The sequence below is a fragment of the Crocodylus siamensis genome, chromosome 2 (assembly GCF_052110815.1).
Source record: "Crocodylus siamensis isolate JL-2025a chromosome 2, ASM5211081v1, whole genome shotgun sequence".
Taxonomy (NCBI): domain Eukaryota; kingdom Metazoa; phylum Chordata; order Crocodylia; family Crocodylidae; genus Crocodylus; species Crocodylus siamensis.
The window spans coordinates 266,915,747-266,935,590 of NC_143396.1; the positions used below are offsets into that span (position 1 = coordinate 266,915,747).

Consider the following 19,844-nt stretch of genomic DNA (forward strand, 5'->3'; position numbering starts at 1 on the left):
GCAGTCTCAGTAAGGCTTCTTTAAAGTACAGCCAGCTCTTCTGAACTCCTCTCCACCTCAGTCTGGCTTCCCAGGGGATCCTGCCCATGAGTTCTCCGAGTCAGTCAAAGTCGGCTTTTCTGAAGTCCAGGGTCCTTACTCTTCTGCTCTCCATCCTTCCTTTCCTCAGGATCCTTAACTCAATCATCTCATGGTCACTGCTGCCCATGTTGCCATCTACTAGTACATTCCCCACCAATTCTTTCCTGTTTGTGAACAGCAGGTCAAGAAGAGCATGGCCACTAGTTGGTCGCTCCAACACTTGCACCAGGAAGCTGTCCCCAGTACTCTCCAAAAACTCCCTGGATTGCCTGTGCACTGCTGTATTGACTTCCCAGCAGGTATCAGGGTGATTGAAGTCCCCCATGAGAACCAGGACCTGTGATCAGGAAACTTCCACTAATAGTTTGAAGAAAGCCTCATCTGCCACGACATCACCATTGCTTTCCCCTCTCACCCTAACCCAGAGACTCTCAACAAGCCTATCTCCAGCTTCATACTGGAGCTCTAAGCAATCATATGGCTCTTTTACATAAGGTTCAACTCTTCCTCCTCTTCTCCCCTGTCCTTCCTGGACAGTTTGTACCCATCCATGAGAGTGGTACAGTCATGCAAGCTCCCACCAAGTCTGTTATTCCAGTCATGTCATAGCTCTGTGACTGTGCAAGTCCTTCCAGTTCTACCTGCTCGTTTCCCAGGCTACATGCATTTATGTACAGGCACCTGAGGTAACCAGTTGATTGCCCTCCTCACTAGGTTAGCAAGCATGTTTGCAAAGATACTCTTCCCTTTCTTCATCAGATGGATCCCATCTCTTCCCAGGAATCCTTCTTCTTGGAAGAACATCTGATGGTCGAGGAAGCCAAAGCCCTGCTGGTGACACCACTTGCGCAGCCAGATGTTGATCTGCAGGATGCACCTGCTCTTGCCTTGGCCCTTTCCCTTGACTGGAAGGCTCAGTGTGAACACAGCCTGAGCCCCTCACCCCCTCACCCTTGCACCCAGAGCCCCATAGTCACTTTTGATACACTCAGTGTCTCCCCTGGCAGTATCACTGGTGCCCACATGGATGAGCAGCATGGGTTAGTAGTCAGAGGGCCAGATAAGCCTCATTAGTCCCTTCATGACATCTTGGATCTGTAGGCAAGCAGCAGACCTCCTAAGACAACAGGTCAGGTTGACAGATGGCTCCCTCCACCCCCCACAGAAGGGAGTCTCTAACCACCACCAACTGTCACTTCTTCTTGGTGGTGGTCATCTTGATCCTTCCCACCTTGGCAAGGCCTAACCTGTTCTCCTCCAACAAGGGAACATGCTCCTCCCTCTCTGTTGCTAGGGCTGCACATCTGTTCTCCAGATGAATGACTGAAAATGGAGGTGAAGATCTCTGCTTGCTGCCAAAAGTCACAAGCCTCCAGCTTCCGCTCTCTTGGGTGTCCATGTCCTCTCTCTTCTCTAGTGCTACGTATGGCATTTCTTCCTCCACAGTCCCCAAGGTCTCTTCCAGCATCGAACTGATGAACTCCTCATGGTGGAGGATGCTTCAGAGCCTTGCCACCTCCTCCTATAGTTCTCTTGCCTGCTTCTTGAGAGACACCACCAGGAGGCACTGCTCACACCACAGGTGATCCCCAACCTGGCCGTTACTGGAAGGAATCTGCGAGCCACAGTGCCAAACCTGGACCTGGGTGGACTTGTCAATGCTGAGCAGTCCTGCCTAGACAGATGCCTCACAGGTACAAGCAGAGGCAGTGGCAGTGACTCTGGCATTGTGACATCCTCCAGCCATTTCCCTGGGTCTCTTAATTTGCTTTCTCTCTCTTATTGCTCTTCTTCTAAGCAGACCTTCCCTAGCAAACTCGCTTGCAAGCGAGCCTGTTTATTGCTCATTGGCCCCAGAGGGTTCCTTTTATTCCTGCTTCCTCAGGTCAAGCTGCCCCTCAGAAAGCAGGAGTGGGGGGAGGGGGCCATAAACTAGCCTAGGAACTGTCTTCAAACAGTTTACCCTGTTTGCAGCCCCTGGTCACTGGCTCCTTAGTCACCTGGGGTCTCCGTTTATATCCTGCTGGGCTTCGACTGACTCTACCCCCTTGTTAGGGCTTCTGTCAGGCCCAGGAGGCAATCACTCAGCAGTCATCAATCACTCCTAGCTTCTTACAGCACACCCCCCAAGCACACACTGCCCACACAACAAACAATCAGCAAACTAAGGCACAGGTAGCTGGATCATTTATTTTCCCTGGGTGTCTGGTGCCTGGCTTCTCTCCCCCTTCCTCCTCTTGCCCCAGCAACTGCCTGCAAACTGCTTACCCTGTTTGCAGCCCCTGTTCACGGTCTCTCTGGTCACCTAGGGAGTCTCCTTTTATACCCTGCTGGGCCTTCACTTGCCTGTGTGCAGAAGCATCCCCCCTTTCAGTGGTCTGCTGTTCTCCCAGAAGCTTGAGGAAAGACATTGGGATACCTGAACGCTTCTCTATGTCTATCCCAACTACACAGTTGGTCCAACAGAACAAATCACCCACAAAAATTCTTGTTAACAGTAGTACAATGCCATCTAGTACCGTGCTAAGACACTGGTTGCTTATTGACTGAGAGGACTTAAATTACCACGGGTAGTCCCTCCATCAGATGCACTTTTGTTACCAGTCTTTCCTTAAAATGCAAACTCTGCAAAAGCTAAAATTCCAGGCACAAAGTGGCAGGGCTGAAGAGATTAATTGCAGAAGCTTGTATTAGCCGTGCTTCATAGGCTGGCCCTTCTCAAGATATAATTACACAAGTGGAAGAGACTGATAGTTTGGCTCTTCCTATAGCTTGCTGCAAGCTACAAAGAAATGAAAGATGTGTATAACACATTTGGCCAAATAACCCAAGTTCCTATGCCAAATAAGCAGTATCAAGCCATGTAAGGAAAAAATCATTCCCAGTTCCAGCTAATGACAAATTCCATACTTGGAGGGGAATCTCAAGGAAACAGTACTGCACATGAAGCTTTCACTTTTTTCAACTTCTGGGTGACTTTCGGTGTTGCAATTTAAATGTCTCACTAAAGAATTTGTAAACCTGAAATCTCTTGTATTTATACAAGGATTTAGTTAAAGCAAAACTCTTGGCCAGATTCCCTCTAATTTACCATGTGGTAAGCAAGGAGTAACTGCGTGGAAGTTAGGGAAGCTACACTGTTGTGAATGAGATCAGAATGAGGCCTGTGATGTTCCTTAATCTAAATGAACCCAGGGCCCCTCTGTGCTATGCACTGGCATTTGTAGATGCACAAATGGAAAACATTCCCAATGTTGCTTAGGCCTGGTCAATCAGCTGGATGGTAATTAAAATTATTAATTTGGTGTTAGTGAAGGGGGTTTCGCTGTTCATGCCAGAAGCGGTTCCCACCAAACTGAGTCCTCCAACAATGGAACGAGTCTGCCGTCATGTGAACTCTTGTAAAAAGGATGACTCAGGCCATCATACTCTGATTCACTGCTACTGGTCATCACCAAAGCATGGAACTGGAGCCATATCAATTGCTCAAGCTTCTCCTACTTGGTCTTGACTTATAAGGGAGAATCAGGCAAGAGGCATAGCCTGATTCCCCTCCCACACTAGTTTTCTCTTATGATAACTCCAAACAGGTGATGGGCAGTGGGACTGTGGGTGTGTCAAGAAGCATGTTCAGCAGAACAAGATGATGTCTCCAATGGGACTTCAGCTGACTTGAGCCTGAGAGCTAGACCTCATCCCTTGGTAAGTGACAACCCTATTGCATAACAGATACTTCTTGTGTTTCAGTAGGTCAGCCTTATTTGAGACAACTGTGGACTGAGGACTCTGTTAATTATGAGGGGCAGCTAATCCCATGCTCCCCTAGGTCCTTTACTTTATTAGCAAACTGCCAACTGAGAACTTTATGTCAGTCACAGAAATATTAGTTAGCTGTGATTATGTACTTTGCCAACATCTCAGCAAACATCCCAGATAATCTTGGCCCTATTACTTGTTCATTGGTAACTAGAACATGGAAGGTCATCAGACCACAGAGCTGAGTATGTACTATAGGGCTCTGGAGAGCTTGACTGACCCCTTAAGTAATAGCAGGGGTAGCCAGCTAGAAGACTATGTGCAACTGGCACGGAACCTTGCTCCTACCCTGCTTGGAAATGCCATCGGTATTAAGTAAGAGCAGTCATAGATCTTAAGTTTAAACAGGTACAGAAAATTAAGGTTAAGAATTGGGGAAACTGGACTGGCTGTAAGGGTGGGCAAGGGGAAAGGGGACTCGGTGCTGATCTGCTGTTTTCAACTGAATTATGTCTTGAGTCATTGTTAGGGCACTCAGAGCCTGGGAGAGATACCCTGATGTGTCTAAAATAATAACGAGGCATGTGCTGGGCCTGACTTTCCCTAAAGTCCTGCACTAGTGCACACAAACACTTCTTATGTATTTTGGCAATAGAATGTATATACACGAAAACCATCTCAAACACATCTATGCATGTGATAATTTCCACTCCTTGGACATGCAAGTGATGGCGCTCAAAAAACTGCATACACCCATCAAGAGGCAAGAGCGTTGCCCCATTGAAAATCAGGTCCATTATTTCCAACTAGCAGTAGCAATTGAAGCTTATTTCTTAAAGCTATGTAAAATATGTTTCAGTGCACAAAAGAAAAGACCTATCAGAACAACATATCACTCTGTTCTTCTCTTCTGCTGGGAACAACGGAGGGATGGATTGAAAGATGTGCAGCTGCCCCCGCCTCTTAGGACATTAGCAGAATGGAATAGCCCTGAGAGGAGAGGAGAATAAAGATGGCTTAAAGTTATTACTGTGCACAGACAGTGTTCTTGCACACATTACATGAAGATATGGCCCTTCAAAGGGTCATTTTCTCTTGTATGTGCCTCAGGTATTCTTATGCAGGCTTTTTGGTTCATCAACGATCAAATTCTGGTCTTACCACATATTAAATCTAGAGCATCTTCATTGAAGCCAGTGGCTTATTTTGTATTTACAGTAATGTAAATGAAACCAGAGTATAATGTATTTACTTATTGTTCTATAGAATATGATAACATTAGACCACACATGGAAAAAAAAGAGGATTAATGTATTTAAATGATGTGGGACAGTTTCATATGTATGTAGAAGGGTATTTCAGAAAGTAACAGCAATTTCTAAATGAAACAATTTTGTGTGCAATGATCACTTACTGGACCATATCACTTCTCAACGTAGTCGTAAATGGTGGGTGCGTTCAACAATCAGTGCTCCCCACTGCTCTGTAGTTTCCCATTTTGTCAGGCATTTTACTACTAGTTTCTGAAACAGCCTTGTATATAAGAAACTTTCTTTGCTGAAGTTTTCACAGTGCCCAGTTAGATCTGCAAGGCCTTGCTTTAACTCATCTGTAGAACTATAATTTCCCTTGGGATTCTCAACTTACTGCACATATCAGAAAATTATCCTGTTGCAGCCCCATACTCTTTCCTTTCAGCATCATCAATAACAACAAGAACAATAATAAATCATGATTGCATGGCATAGGCTTTTATACCAAACAAAAAAGGATCATTTCTCTGGTTTCATATATTTTAACTCCGAAAGGGACTACTAATAACATCTAGTCTGACCTTTATTTTTTTTTTAATCGAATTTAATAGCAAAATTTGTTCCTGCTGCTAGTTTAATGAAACTACCAAGAAGAGTACCAGTCATGAGCTGTACAGAAGATAATGAGGAAAGGGAATCCAAATGTTTTGAGATTTCATATAGGAATTTAAATCTTTTCCTGTTATTACTAGATATATAGAAAAGTATAGTTTAGCTTTTGTACATTCACATCTTCACTGCAAGGTCAAAACCGTGCTCATCTTGAGCTCTTTACCATATGATATACACATTTTAAAAAGGGGAATTGTCACTGTGATTAAAACAAAATCATTAGGTGCCTGTAGCCATGCTGGAAGGCTGCTCTGATACGCTGTAATTGCAGCGCGTTGGAGCAGACTCAATTAATTGAGTCTGCTGGAGCACGGTAATTACTGCACTCCAGCAGCCTCCCATGTCTCATGTATCAGTGTCCCCACACTTCAAAATGGCAGTAGGGATGCTTGAACTAAAGTTTGTTGAATGAGCTTTACTTCAAGTGCCCTGCTGCCATTTTGAAGCACAAAGACACTGATACATGAGACGCTGTGGCACTTTAATTAGAGCAGTTGTTTTTGGGGCTATTCTAATTAAGGCACTAGCCCCCCAACCCCAGAGCACATGTAAAGGTGCCCCCCCCCACACATCATATTGCCTGCATAAACTCCTACATGGAGTTGAATTTCACCTTATCTTATTTTAAAACTCTACTAATGCTTGCCATTAATTACCCTGCCTGAACAGTCATTTTTGATCCTTTGTCTCAGTCAGGGTGAAACTTGCTGACTGCCTAGTTTGCTTAAGTTTCACAATCTAGATAGTTTCATAGTTTCATAGTAGCTAGAGTCAGAAGGGACCTAGGTAGATCATCTAGTCCGACCCCCTGCCTTGGCAGGAAAGAGCACTGGAGTCAGATGACCCCGGCAAGGTGCTCATCTAACTTCCTTTTAAAAATCCCCAGGCTAGGAGCCTGCACCACTTCCCCTGGAAGCCGGTTCCAGGCCCCAGCCGCCCTGACTGTGAAGTAGCGCCTCCTAATATCTAATCTAAACTTACCCTCCGCCAGTTTGTGACCGTTATTCCTGGTCACTCCTGGCAGCGCACGGGGGAACAGGGACTCCCCCAATACCTGCTGATCCCCCCTGACCAGTTTGTAGCAGGCCACAAGGTCCCCCCTTAACCTTCTCTTGTGGAGGCTAAACAGGTTCAGGTCCCGTAGCCTCTCCTCATAAGGCCTGCCCTGCTGACCCCGATCATACGAGTGGCCCTCCTCTGAACTATTTCCATATTGTCCACGTCCCTCTTGAAGTGTGGCGCCCAGAACTGGACGCAGTACTCCAGCTGCGGCCTGACCAGTGCCGCATAGAGGGGGAGGATCACCTCCCTGGACCTGCTCGAGATGCATCTGTGGATGCATGACAGGGTACGATTGGCCTTCTTGACTGCCTCCCCACACTGCCGGCCCATGTTCATCGTGGAGTCAATGACGACTCCAAGATCCTTTTCCGTCTCCGTGCTGGCAAGAGGGGAGTTCCCCAACCTGTAAGTGTGGTGCCGGTTCTTCCTCCCCATGTGCAACACCTTGCACTTATCAGTGTTAAACCCCATCCTATTCTCATCCGCCCACCGTTGCAACCTGTCAAGGTCAGCTTGTAGCCTATTGCACCCTTCTAGTGCACCCACATCCCCCCACATCTTAGTGTCATCAGCAAACTTGAACAGGGTGCTTTCTACCCCCTCATCCAAGTCACTGATGAAGATGTTGAACAGTGCGGGCCCGAGGACCGAGCCCTGCGGAACCCCACTGCCCACGTCCTTCCAGGTCGAGAAGAACCCATCCACTACCACCCTCTGGGTGCGGCCCTCCAACCAGTTGGCGACCCATTTGACCGTGTGGGCATCGACACCACAGTCTCCCAGCTTTTTGATGAGGACAGGGTGAGAGACAGTGTCGAAAGCCTTCCGGAAGTCCAAAAAGACTACATCCACAGCAACCCCTGCGTCTAATGATTTGGTGACCTGATCGTAAAAGGCCACCAGGTTGGTCTGACAAGACCTGCCACTGATGAACCCATGTTGGTTGCCCCTGAGCATGCATTCCCCCGCAAGGCCCTCCTGGATGTGTGCCAGGATAATTTTTTCAAAGAGCTTACCCGGGATTGAGGTCAGACTAACTGGCCTGTAATTTCCCGGGTCCTCTTTTTTTCCCTTTTTGAAGATAGGGACCACATTGGCCCTCTTCCAGTCCTCCGGCACCTCGCCAGAGCACCACGAGTGCTCATAGAGCCGCGCCAGGGGTCCCGCAATGACCTCGGCCAGTTCCTGTAGAACCCTAGGGTGAAGATCGTCCGGACCAGCGGACTTGAACACGTCCAGCCTCTCCAGAAGTACCCTAACTAACTCCTCGCTAACCCTTGGCCCAGGCGTGTCTCTCTCGGGGCCCGAGGGGAGCCCAGCAGGGAGGTGGCTGAACTGGTCCCTACTTAGGAAGACAGAGGCAAAGAAATCGTTAAATATGTTAGCTTTGTCATCTGGCGTGATGACTAAGTTGCCCATCGTGTCCTGCAGGGGCCCCACATTACCCAGGACCCTCTTTTTACCCCCTATGTATTTGAAGAAGGACTTCTTATTGTCCTTAATCCGGGAAGCTAGTCCTATCTCCAACTCTGCCTTGGCCCTCCTGACTGCCCCCCTACATCCTCGGGCGACTGTAACATAGTCCTTCTTGGCGATGACCCCATCTCTCCATTGGGTATATGCCTCCCTTTTAGCAAGGAGACATTCCCGGATGCTCTTAGTGAGCCATGGGGGTTTATGTGCCCTCCTGCTCCCTTTGACCCTTGTTGGGATTACCTCCCTTTGGGCATGGAGGATCGTCTCCTTAAGGAGCAACCACTCACCTTTGACATCCGATTCCCTTCCCCTCTGGGTCCTCAGCACTTCCTCAACGATCCTCCTTAGCTTGGTGAAGTCAGCCCTCCTAAAGTCTAGGGCTGTTGCCTTGCTGCAGCCCTTTGCCACCTTACGCTGGATGGTGAATTCCAGCAAGCGATGATCGCTGTCTCCCAGATATAGGTTTCAAAACTCCAGAGGAAAAGTTAGGCAGGGCTGGTTTCAGACCATTAGGTGAGGTTGCACTATTAGGTTGCACTATTTCAGACCATTAGGCCAGTTGCAGTATTCAGATTTCAAATGCTTACAGTGGCTGAAACTCACCCCTGGGCAGAGAGCAAGGGTAAGGCATGCTTTAAAGGTTGTACAGACTCAGGTCCAATTTAACCTGTACAGCAACTAAGACTCAGTTGCTGACCACCTCAAATTGATGTGCGTATCAGAAGACTGATCCTATGCTACCTCTAAGATGCCTAGGTCTCCCATTCTTGCTATAGGTAGCCTAATGGACATTAGAGACCAATCCTGCGGTGCCCAGGAGGACACTCAGCTTTTCTATTTTGGCAATGGGCAGCATTATACACCTCCTGAGGCTGATGGTATTCCATCCGGGGAAATGCACGTCTTTACCATTCTCTCAGTGGATAGATATCCGGCAGGCTAACGTGCTTGTGTCACATTGAAATCCAGCTTGATCTGACTTGTTAAGAGGGGAAACACCATGCTGGAGTCCCATTCATTCATAGTAGGCATCTACCAGTGCACCAGATGGACAGAAAGCAGCACTGACTTCTCTGTAAAGGAAGGGGATGGGGGAGACCTGTTGTGGTAGTGTCACTCATGTTTGGTCCAATAGCTTTGTGGTTAAGGCTTTTGCCCACAACATAAGATACATGCGCTCTTGGCACACCTCAGATTCAGGAAGAGTTGAACTCACATCTCCCAGTGCCTAAACCTCCTCAGCATGGGATAGGCAGCCTGCATATGCCCTTCATCTTCCCTGTTAAAGCTAGGCCATTTGCTGGCAAGGAAAACAAGTCATAGGGGCAAAAGAAGAACAGGCAAGTGGAAGCTAGGTTTGGGGGTACAGCAAGGTGGGCAGTATCTGGGAGGGAGGCCTGATCCCAATGTTTTTTGTGTATTCTGTTCAATGACTATTTAATCCACATGGATAAAATACTGGTAGCAGGGCCTGGAGCCCAGAACTCCCCAATCCCACATGAGAGCTCAAACCATGGGGACAGAGACTCACACTCAGGCTTGCTGCCTGGACTGTTGAGACATTTTACATTAGGCCAGCACAGGTGTCAAACTCTCTCCACCCCTGGGCTGGATCCAGACCACAGGGCTCCTCATGTGCTGGATCTGGACCCACCTCTGGTAGTATGATGCGTGGTAGTAACGTTACTCACTGTAGGTCCGGAGCCAAGGCGATTAATGCAGCCATTGCTGGGCCCTCCATTGCCAGTATACTTCTCTTGCAAAGCTTTGTATGCTGGAATTCAGCAGCAGGTCCCACCCCTACTTGCCCTGTCCCTTGAGGAGCCCTGTGGGCTGGATGATATGGTACTGTAGGCTGGATTTGGCCCACAGGCTGCAACTCTGACAGCCTTGTATTAGACAAGCATTGATTAAAAAGAGAGAGCTTGGCTATAGTGATCAGAAGCCAGCCCTCCCTCCCACCTCCTCATTATGCTACAGCACAATACCACTACCTGCTTGCTTGCTCCCCAGCCTCTTGACTCTTGCATTTCTTTCTAATCCATGTCTCAGGATGGATCCATGTCTCAGTCCCCACCCCCAACAGGACTTCCAGGAGTCACAGGCCAAGGCCATAGCTGTAATCATAGCCACAGCCACAAAACAATCCTGGCCACCCATTTAGGCTCGCCTATTCTTTTTGACACTGAATACATCGATCCCAGATTTTCAGTTTTTGCAGGGTAAGTTCCTGGTCCCAGATCAAGTCTCCATACATGAACTTTAACTCTTTCAAGTCCTACTTGCGAGGGATGCTCAGCTCTGTGGATTGAGCACATGCAAATCAAGTGCATTTTAAAGACAATCTTAGTTCTAAGAAGGAAAGGTTATGAATATAGGTATTTTTTACATTCAGAACAAATCAGAGAGGTTAAATGCCACTGACTGTTCTTAGCAGCATTTTACCTTGAGAATGACAGAGTTGGAGTGGGCTGTCTTTCCCCCCCCCAACTAATACACTGAAAGATTAGTTTGCTGATCTATACAGTACTGACTCTGGCCAGGTTTGTTGCCAGAAGAACTCCCACAGAGATGCATGCAAGGAAGAGCATCATTCATCTCCACAGTAATGTGCAAGTCATATATATCAAGATGAAGAAATGAGGAAATATGGACACGCATTAAAGGACTGATCTCCAAGCATGACAAGGGCACTCAGTCTTATGCTGCCATGCTGTGTACTGCTGAGTCACTTTATTGCAGCAACAGAGACAGAGACATAAAGAACTAGTAAAATAACCTATTCTGCATTAGTCTGGTCTAGCAAACACCTAACTAAAACTTGTGGTTATGTTCCCCGGAATTGTTAATGCTACCAATTCATTCCTATTGAGAATGAACATATACACAGAATAACCCCTTGTCACACAAACTATCAAGCATGTGCAAATTGAACTCCTTCATGTTTAAACTAGTGGCTCATCCAACAGTATCTCCAAGTCATGCCTCAAATGTAAACACTTTCCTCTTTATATAATTATATTTTGTACAACACTAAGACACAAGGGTCAAAGGAAGGGGATAAATGCAAAACAAAAACCAGATTACCAGTCTGAGATTTTGGTTAAGGCTGGGACTAGACTAGGACCAGGTAAATCTGTGTCCTTACCCCTGCTTTGCTAGAGAGTCCCTGGGCATCAATGTCAGGCCCAGCAACTCTGCTTCTGCTGTCCCTGAGTCTTCCTCCAGAGCTCCCCAAAGACAGCCTGGCCCCTCACACTTGGCATTTGAAAGAGTCACTGTGATGTGCATAACGAGAAAGCATTGCAAAGATGCAATGTCAGTAGTTTTCCTCTTAGAGGTTGGAGGAACTTGTAATGTGTGCTCCTATGCATGGAAGGAGTCCAGAAGACCAGAAAAATATGAAAGCTGAGCTTCAAAAGAGCAGGCTAAACACTTCCTCCTTTGTAGGTTACATTAAACCCTGGGTGTACAAATTAGAAGGGCCCAAGGCAGCTCTCACTTGCCTGACTATCACTTACTCTGTACAACAGACCCACAGGTCTCTCTGCACTAGTCAGCATTACAGGGATCAAAATTTTGCAAGAATGGCCTGCACTGCAGAGCTTCAGCCCACACGTAAGTCACCAGCAGGTTCTCTTTCCTTCAGTTTGATACGTGCTTTCTAACTTGTTCCTTTCACAAGTGCAGCTCCTAGCCAGAAGCAAAGCGAGTGGGAATTTGGGGTAGTCGTGGCCGGGTCTATGCAGGAAGATGCTACTGCTCCAGTTCTAGCGATGTTGTTGCTGCTACCTCTCTTCAAAGAAGATGGGGAAGTGTCATGTTTAAGACATACTGACAGTAAGAAAAGAAGAAAATATACAAAAGGTGCATTAACATAGCAGTAAAGCTGAATTGTAGTAATCATAACAACAACCTGGTGACCTGGAACACCCATTGGTGTTGCAGTCTCAACAGCCTCCTAACATGTGTTAAGTTTGTTCTTGGCTCTGGGGAGCAGACGGGTTAGATATCACAAATTGACATTACTCGTGACTGAAGCCAAGTAGTAACACTGCTCTAGAAAGGACTGGAAAATGGTTGTACATTACCCTGTCCTATTCTATTACAACTGTCACACCATTAGCATGTCTTAGCTTAGCTTACAGAATTCCATATTTCTTATGTTAACCTACTTTCTTGTGTCTATTTTACTTGGATGTACTTGCTTACACTGTGAAGTTACTCACCAGCAACAGTGTTGTCAGAATGACTTCTAAGGGGCCAATAATTTCATATGCAAGTACTGACCACATTCCTCTTTTAAGGAAGGAATCTATTTGGGATGGAAGCCTTTATTTAAAAAAAAAAAAAAAAAAAAAAAAAAAAAAGACCAACCTGGTTTCTTATGGCAAGCAGCTTAGTGTCCCACAGCTGAAAGCACTTCACCTCCTGCTCCTGAAAATAATTTCCTGCTGACTCATCAGCTGCATCATCATGTAGAGTGCAGCTGTCACCAAGATCCTGATTGCCAAGGGCCTTAAATTCTAGGCCTAAGATCTTGAATTCAGTCTGGAAGAAATGGGGAGATAACAGAATTTGTGGAGGATCTGCCTTTGTCAGTATGCTATGCTATGCTATGCTATGCTATGCTACTGTTTGCTCCATTCTTTCTGCTCAGTTTCTGAGTGTTACATTAAACTTCAAATGGAGGGAATGGGTGGCAGCCGAAGAGGGAGGTAATAAATACCTAGCCTGTGGTGCTTGTATCCTTACCGAAAAGGAAAGGGAGAGCCCAGATTCTCTGTGGAATTAAGATGCCTAATTCCAGTTTAAACTAAATTTCCACCCTATTTAGGCCTTATTTTGGAAGTTGAGGTGATACATAAGACTTGCTCTAGCTGTCTGCATTAGGCTGAATTTAATTTAGTTTGCATAGCCCTATTTTCATGAAGAAACATGAATTAGTGTAAAAAGGGAGGGTATTCATTTTTTACTGTGGCCAGTTTCCAGACTAGCCAGACAGAGGAAAGCTTTCCTTGATGCTCTAATAATCTGTATGTCCAAGAGGCTTTGTGTATGGTCTGGTGCCCCAATCGGTGGGAAGATTAGCGTGCTGGCAAGTTGAGTGAAATCCTTCTGCAAACCCCCATTACGTTAGTCTTCCCTGGTTTCAGCTTGAACTCTCTGTGCTTCCTCCTCCTTGCTCTGCAACCATTAACCGTCTCCATTACACTAGATTTCCAAATATGGTAATAAAACATTAATTAGCCCCTATGTCTCATCACCTAGGCATATCCTTAACTTGAATGTTTGAAAATAAGGACGCTGAGAGCTAAGGAGAAACTGGCTCCCACTCTACTGGGATCATGGTGTCTGAGGAGACGCTGTACCTCATAGACTGCCTAGTCACTCAATGGGCATGAGACAGCTTCTGCATCCCTTCAGCAGATGCAGCATATAATACCATTCATGACCAGGCCACTTAAGTGGATCTCTGGCATTACTGTATCCCAGAGAGCTAGAGAAGTGTGCCAGGTCAGAAAGCATACCAAATGTTGCAGTGAGCAAGAGGAGACGCAAGGAAAGAGTGAAGGCTGCATCCCTCTCCCCCTGCCCCTCCTGGCACACCCGCTCAGTCAGCTGCCACCCAGGCCTGCATTGTTCAACACTGCCTGACTCGAGCTGGGTTCTGAGTTGGAGATCCCTCTGTTCGTAAATCTGAACATCCTGACTTAGTGGGAATTTTTCAGTTTCAGACATGATCTCAGTTTAGATTTGATTTATTTATAATCTCTATGGATATAGTTATTTCTTTTTCAGAAAAAGGAGAAGAATCATCACAATTTCCTTGAAAACAATGAACAAATGTGAAACGCAGGTCTTTCCTTCTCTTACTGAATGTTTATGTTGATGAAACACTGTAGCATCCTCATTGGTATGTTCTTCAGCTTTTTATATTCTCCAGGCATTTAAAAGACACTGCAAATTAAGATATAATTGAAAAATAAGTCTATTTCTAATAAATGAAGTGTAACCAATAGCTTAGACCTGCTGACTTAATAGAGAAGCTTAACATCATTATATCTGTATTAATAACAAGACCAGTCAGCCATTAGCAAGAGACGTTCATTCATTGCATCTCCCTGACACTTTCCAGCCTGCTTTTTCATGGTAAATGAATGTTGCTTTTGCTCATTTTCCATTTGGCTAATTCCCATTAGTAAGATAAACATATGGGTGAAAGATCTTACTTTTCTCTCCCTCTAACTAAGATCTGTTAGCAAGATAATGATGGAAATAGCATTAAGTTGCAACAGAAGCAAATGCAGAAACATGAAGGACCCACTGAGAAAACAGCAGGTTGAGCTTTCAGGGTTACAGAACCTGACTAATATGCTCTTTAAGAGCAAACAAACAAACATTTAAAGCACCTGCTACTGGCTGCTATATGGGGTTTGTTCCGGATTAACAGTTATTGCTGTCAGGGTCATAAAATAGTTGGCTAACACCCAGCGGAGATTGACACACAGCTGTCCTCAAGGAGATCTCCAGAAGAATACCTGTCATGCCTTAAGACATAAATACCCTCTTAGGGTGAATCAAGACTGCCTATGACTCAGTGTCCTCACTTGTATGATGGAGAATAACAACAGTTGCCTACTGTTCATGGAGACAAGTTATCACCATTTAGGCATGTCCACAGAGTTCCTGGAACTTCTTGAATGAAAGCTGTTACTGCGAGATATCCATAGCCAAGCGTACTTCATGGTTATCATTCAGAATTTGACAGCAAGAGCAGGCTATTCTCCTGTGCCAACAGCACATGCTCCATATGCTGGATCTGACGGAGAACTCGCATTGGTTATCGTGCCATAGATCCATGATACTAAGATAAGCGCTGCTTATTCTGTCCACTGAGGCAATGCTGTACCTGTATATCATAGTCAGATCCTAACGACATCGATATTATCACCTTCGCTTCCTTCTCATTTTTTATTTGACCCCATAGTCTTCCTACATAATAATCTTTACATATGTCTTAGACATGTAACTCTGTGAGCACGTCTACACGAGACGCTTTACTGTGAAGCAGCATAGTTTACTGTGCAGTAAGCATGTGCGTCTGCACGTGCACATGCTTACTGTGCAGCAAACCTTTCTAATTGCAAGTAAATATGCTATCTGCAAATGAAAGTAGAAAATTTACTTGCAATTAGTAATGGTGCAGTAGCACTTGTGTAGATGCAAATATGCTCCCTGTCTGCTGGCTAACAGGGGGCGGCAGATTGCTCCCTGACTCTGGAAGCTGCCTGCTGCTGGGGTACGCTTCTCCATCAGAGACCAGGAGGGGACGATGTCCCCTTTCCCGGAAGCAGGGAGCTTCAAGCCTCCTGCTCCACCATGGTGAGCAGGGAGCTAGGAGACCCTTATTGCCCAGCACCAGCTCCGTGACCATGGGGCCAGCACTGGGAGATCCTTATCTTCCAGCCCAAGCTCCACAGTAGTAGGGCTCTGGCTGGGAAACCTTAATCTCCCTGCTGGCGGGGGCTGGGGAGCCTATTCCCCACCCAGGTCCGTGATTACAGAGCTGGGTGTGGAACAGGCTAGAGAGCTTGTTTTTATTCAGCTTGTGGAGCTGAGCAAAAAACAAGCTCACCTGCCTGTTCTCTGCCCAGTTCTGCATTCATGGAGCTGAGTAGGGAACAGGCTCTCCAGTCCCCATCCCACAATTGTGGAGCGGGGGCTGGGAACTGTCACAGTCAGGGGTAGGTCCCAGCTCCGTGCCTCAATTGGGTGAAGAAAGCACAGAGCTTGAAAAGAGCTGCAGGGGTGGGGTAGGTCCCAACTCCCTTCCCCAATCTACCCGTGGAGCAGGTACCAGTAAGCTAGCTGCTAGCTGCCCACTGACGGATAGGGCAGGGAACTGGGACCTGCCCCTCCCCTGCAGCGCTTTCAAAGTCCTTTGCCCCCAGTCAGGGAGCTGGGGCCAGGAGCTCCCTGCTGCCTGGGCAGGGGGATATGGTTTCTGCTCCAGCAGCTGGCTGCCCACCAGGGGCAGGGAGCAATGTCCCAGCCCAAGCTAGGAGACAGCTGTCTCTTGGCCCAGTGTTCCCAGCCAGCCCCTGGCCTAGCACCCAGGGCAGCCTAGGGCTCCCCCCTAATGGCAGCAGGGGCCCATTGCAGGGCCCCAGGAAGCAGGAACTGTTTGCTGCCATTAGCAGTAAATCTGCTCCCTCTTCCCTGAATATGTAGATGCCTGCCCAAGAGTGTTTAGTCACAAGTAGTTTGCTAGCAAGTAAAGTGATCCCAGATCAAAGGCATGTGTAGACATGCCCAGTTGTGTGATCAATGGGAGTTCTTCAGGTAAAGCTATTTCGTTTTTGACCTATAAAATCCACATGCAATGAAACAAAGCACAGCGTTCTTTTACAGAAGATCTCCACTAATCGTAAGATGTTTTCCTTGCAAACGTGTCTGAAAATGAATTGTCTAAATCTTTTGCAGACAAATCAATATTCCAGTTATAAGAGAATCATGCCTGAGCTAACATACATTTAAATTCTTAGCATTTACTGTGCTTTCTAAACAGCAGGCTGATATAGCTTTTATACTGGCAATTAGATCTGGATGAACACTGCAAGCAGCATTTGTAAATATTTGTGCAAATTCCCAGTCCCTACTTAGTTCGGCCATGTTCATGACCCCTTGCTAGTTGCTATTTCAAGCATTTGTATGAACCCTTTCTCTGTCTCATGGTTGTTTGAGAAATGACTTTTCATGCATGAAATCCCCCCCGTCCAGAGAGCTAGCACAAAGCACAATAGGGTACAGGGTTTTATAAGTGCTACAGTGGTAACAACAGCAGCAATAAGAATAATTTTCATGAATTAAAACTGTTTGACAATCAAAGTAATTTTGCAAAATTTTCCTAATGTGATGGTTGGTTTTTTTTAAAGATTTCAAAATAAATCTGTGAGATTTAAATTTGTTGTTCAACAGCTTTATTCTTTCAAAAATAATCAAAAGGTCTGTATATACTTTAATTTACCAAAAATTATAGAATCATAGAAAATTAGGGTTGGAAGGGACCTTAGGAGGTCATCTAGTCCAACCCCTTTACAGGTTAGGTAACAAATAACTGTTGCAATAATGTTTTTGATTAAATGGTGATTAAAGGGTTGATTTAAAATATTATTCTTTTCTTTTTAAAAAGAAGTAAAAAATAATTGGATCAGTTTTGAGCTTGAAAAGGCTATTTTTCAATGAAAAACTTTTTACTCCAAATCTTTTCTCCAGCTCTCCTTTCCTTCTTTTCCATTCTATTCAGGCCTGATTTTGGAAATTGAGGTGATACATAAGACTTGCTCTGGCTGTCTGCATTAGGCTGAATTTAATTTAGGTTGCATAGCCCTATTCTCATTAAGAAAGGAGAATTAGTGTATAAATGAGGGTATTCATTTTTCACTGTTTTCCTGTTAAAAACGTTTTAACTGTCCAGTCAAGAAGGACAAACAACCCAGTGTGACAGATGAATTAACAAAACGGAATCAACCCAGTGGCTGAAAAACTGTTTACCCAAACTATCCGGTAGAGAGTTATGAAGAACTGGTTCATGGACACAACTATTTGATTCTCAGATGAAAAATGGTCTAAGTTCACAGTAAATATTATTCTTGGCAAATATATGATCACCTATACTGAGGTTGTATGTTTACACATGTGAATGACAGCTACAAAAATATGAGAAGATAATATACTTGTATCAAGCTACAAGAGCTACCAGTTTAGAAACCTGTGATAACTTTGAATCATAATGTAGGTAATTTCAGAGGAAAGGGCATAGATGCCCTTCTGGCTTTTCCTATCTTGTTGCTGGATGTAACAGGACTCTAGATTGCTCAAACTGGCATGATCGAAATATTGCAAGTCCTAGAATTTCTTTCTTTCAGTCCCACCAGAAACATTTTGGTTTTAATCTTCTCTTACATATAGCACTGCAGAACCAAGGCCTTTAATGGTGCTTTAAAAACTACACTGGATGGTGCATCAAGAATGATCAAAATACAAAAATGCCCTCAGTCATAAGAGTTCCTTGCCCATAAACTGACCCAGTGAGAGTTGCAAAAAGTTTTATGAGAAGTGAAGAAGCTGCTTAAAAATAATCTTACCTCAAAAGACTAGTTCTACAGGGAATCGCTGCCACTAATTCCAGAGTTACCCAGATGTGGGGTAACTGCTTGCTACAGAATTCTGCTCTGTTATGAATGGGTCTCCCAAGTCTTACATAATATAGTTACATACATATGGCTTATTAGTATTACTTGCTTCTTCCTTCTTCCTTTCATTTAGCAAAAGCTGTATCACTGGATAATTAGTCAGCAAGAAACACTTGCTTCTAGGCCCTGTCAAGGTCCAGCCACAGAAGCAGACAAGTTTCTGAGTGCCGATGCGTGTGCATTTGGAAGGAGATGACAGCTCATGAATTATCAGGGCATGAAAAGCTGACAATTGGTTTTTAATATTTGAAATGAATATGGCCACAGTTTCATCACCACATAAATCAGAGGAAATGTTTCAGGGAGCTAAAGGGGAACTTCCTTCTGTGGACAATATTTCTCCTGCTTTCCTTGCTTTGCATTATTTATATCTGCCTTATACTGTGTCTCTTCAGTTGCTGGAATACATTTATTAGGAAACAGAGAAAGGTTACTTTCTATAATAGCTTTTTCATGTTTTGTGAAAGTCATTTATATTATGCAGAGTCAGGAATGATAGCTTTCTGGCTGGAGACAAATCACCTTCTATATTTTATGGTATCATACAGCCTCATACATCTGCAGTACAGTATATGTATTGTCCTCTTCCTGCTACATGAATAGAACTATATAATGATTCAACAGCTGCTGAAATAGAGCCTGACTAGGGGATATTCTCTTCTCATGTTTCCATTCACAATAAGGAAAACATCTACTTTGGGTCTAAAATTGATTTTGTTTTCTTCAGTCTACAACAACCAGAAAGCATATAAAGCCTCTAAAAAAGGCAGAGAAAGCAGTATGTGTTTATCTATTTATAATAGGTAGCAGCAACCCTGAAAGTAAAATAGCTACTGTCCATGCACATTAAGGATCACATTTATCCTTGGTGGATCTTGATTAGTCATGGATGCCCTTTTGCAGTCAAAAATGAAGTCTCACATGGTCCTGGGATTGTAACAGAAATGGTTTTGAGATGAGCAGTTCACTTCAGTTGCACCAAATTTACTCCTGGTGAGGCTGAGGGGAAGAGAGGGAAAATGTGCTTTTCAGGTACTTTTGTAATCCCCTTATCTCATGCTCCCTGGGCACCAAACCAACCCGAGAACATTCTCAATTATGCTAGCTGGAGCAAACCAGTAAGGACTATTTTACTACATGATTTTCTCCATCCCTTCTGGTGTCTAGCCAGCACTCTCCCCTATCAATATCTTAAGTGAAGACTGGGCCAGATGGACACTGGCAGAGGCAGAGGCAGAGGCAGATTCAGATGGGGTGCAAGGATGCAGATGTGCCCCTTCCCTTC

General features: G+C 45.1%; 1 long non-coding RNA gene across 1 annotated transcript; it reads right to left on the reverse strand.

Annotated features, from left to right (window-relative positions):
- Positions 1 to 12,003: 12,003 nt before the first annotated feature.
- LOC149872145 (uncharacterized) lies at positions 12,004 to 14,228 on the reverse strand. The gene is made up of 3 exons (XR_016440588.1): positions 14,178 to 14,228; positions 12,678 to 12,851; positions 12,004 to 12,134 (listed from the first exon to the last, which is right to left on the reverse strand). It is a non-coding gene; the product is annotated as an uncharacterized LOC149872145 (long non-coding RNA).
- Between the last annotated feature and the right edge of the window lie 5,616 nt (positions 14,229 to 19,844).